Source organism: Glycine max, chromosome 17 (genome assembly GCF_000004515.6).
Source record: "Glycine max cultivar Williams 82 chromosome 17, Glycine_max_v4.0, whole genome shotgun sequence".
NCBI classification, from domain to species: Eukaryota; Viridiplantae; Streptophyta; class Magnoliopsida; order Fabales; family Fabaceae; genus Glycine; species Glycine max.
In genome coordinates this window covers 26,497,667-26,500,041 of record NC_038253.2, presented here as the reverse complement: position 1 = coordinate 26,500,041, position 2,375 = coordinate 26,497,667, and the positions used below count along the sequence as shown (strand labels likewise).

At 37.8% G+C, this 2,375-nt stretch overlaps 1 non-coding gene across 1 annotated transcript; it reads left to right on the top strand.

Annotated features, from left to right (window-relative positions):
- The first annotated feature begins 484 nt into the window (after positions 1-484).
- On the top strand, positions 485-591 carry LOC113000061 (small nucleolar RNA R71). The gene has a single exon (XR_003265333.1). It is a non-coding gene; the product is annotated as a small nucleolar RNA R71 (small nucleolar RNA).
- The last annotated feature ends 1,784 nt before the right edge of the window (positions 592-2,375 follow it).

Here is a 2,375-nt window from a genome sequence, read left to right as displayed (position 1 = left end):
GAAAGATCATAATTATTCTACTGTTGTTGATTTTGCTGCTGAGGGGATCTATTATAAATGTTTGTAGCATAGGCTTCAGGTTGCTCATTGACTCCAGATTGCTGCAAAGAAGGACAAAGATCTATATGGTGATTAGCAGAAGAACATAGACCACAGACTCTTGCAACAGTAACAGGTACAGATGCAGATTTCTGATTTATGGCAAGCTGGGTTACTAGGTTGACCAAGGCATCAAGTTTTCCGTCAAGCTTCTTATTTTTCAGCAGATGAAGATGAATCTGTGGCCACATCATGGACTCTTCTAAGGACAATAACATCATTTCTTGCACTGAATTGTTGGGAGTTGGAAGCCATCTTCTCAATCAGATTCCTAGCCTCAACAAGAGTCATATCACCAAGAGCTCCACCACTGGCAGCATGAATCATACTCCTCTCCGTGTTGTTAAGTCCCTCATAGAAATATTGCAGAAGGAGTTGCTCAGAAATCTGGTGGTGAGGACAACTTGCACACAATTTCTTGAATCTTTCCCAGTACTCATACAAGCTCTCTCCACTAAGTTGCCTGATGCCTGAAATGTCTTTTCTGATGGTAGTGGTCCTAGATGCAGGGAAAAATTTCTCCAAGAACATCCTTTTAAGGTCATCCTAGCTGGAAATGGACCTGGGAGCAAGGTAGTACAACCAATCTTTTGCCACTCCCTCCAGAGAATGAGGAAAAACCTTTAGAAAGATATGATCTTCCTGGACATCAGGGGGCTTCATGGTGGAATAGACAATATGGAACTCCTTAAGATGCTTATGAGGATCTTCACCTGCAAGACCATGAAACTTGGGCAGCAAATGTATTAGTCCAGTCTTGAGAACATATGGAACATCCTCATCAGGATATTGAATGCACAAGCTTTCATAAGTGAAGTCAGGTGCAACCATCTCCCTAAGAGTCCTCTCACGAGGTGGAGATTGAGCCATGTTCTCAGTATGAAAATTAATAGCCGAATGCTCAAAATCTGAATGTTCAGAATCACCAGAAACAAAATGCTCAGAATGCACGGAATGCTCAGAATACTCAAAATGATCTGGATGCACACTATGCCTAACTAATCTATGAAAGGTTCTATCTATTTCAGGATCAAAGGGTTGTAAATCACCTGGATTGCCCCTAGTCATGCACTATATGCAGCAAATCATGTATTTCTCAAACAAGCACCAGGGGTAAAAAGGGGGTAAAACTACAACTATACTCAAACGATATCCAAATGAGCTAAAAATTTGTGAGCAACACCCTAAAATCATGAAAAGATAGCACAAAAATTTTCAGACAAAAATTCAAAGTCTAACTATGAAAACTGCATAAGAAAAGTTTAGAAAAATAGGACAATAATACTTAAAAAATAAAAAAACTTAGTAAACAGCTGATTTCTTAAGCGCTGAGAACTGCAACCAGCGCTAGCAGGTTGGGGCTTCATGGGAAATTTTTTTCTACCCCAAATTCATATATAATAATAGTCATTCTGATAATCGGAGCAAAAATTATGGCCGTTTTGAGTTTTGCTTAAAACAAGTTCCCCAAATTTTTTGTATCTCTCAAATCCAACCACACCAAGTGCTTCTGGTATTTTTCACACAAAATATGGATCAAAAGAAACTACCACACAAAAAATCAGCCAAAAATAACAACTCTAGCTATCAAAACAAAAATCTCCAATTAATTAGCAAAATCCGACATTGTTCATACCACTATTCACAACACTCTTCACCTCTGAACAACCACGAAATTTCACCCCTAAACAGGGGACACCTAAAACACACACAAACAACACTAAACAACAGAACTACACACATAACAACTAAACACTGCAAATTAATCACATAACACAGATCTTATAAAAACACACAGAAAAAAACACAAAGACACAAAAACATAATTATGAACCTTTGGACCACTACTCCCCGGCAACAGCGCCAAATTTGATCGGAGCCGTACCTGAATCAAATAAAAATTAAAATGCAGTATCTAGGAAGTGATCCTAGGTCGTCTCCCAGTGAGCAATGATCATACAAACATTCATAACATATAATAATAAAACAATAATGAAATGGGGGGGGGGGGGTTGTTTGTTTTTGTAATTTAAACAACAAGAAAACTTGAATTAAAAATAACAGAACTAAAACATGTTGTTTCCCCTTGATTCAAAAGCAAGTCTCTTATCACAGGTTACGAGAATTTATCCCTACTAAGTTCAACCACTTAATCCAACCCGAAATTAATTTACTAAGCAAAAATTAACACAAGGTTGTCATTATGTGATTAAGCAACACATACACCAATTGATCCATCTCACATGTCCATTAAGCATGAACGTTAATTAAGCACA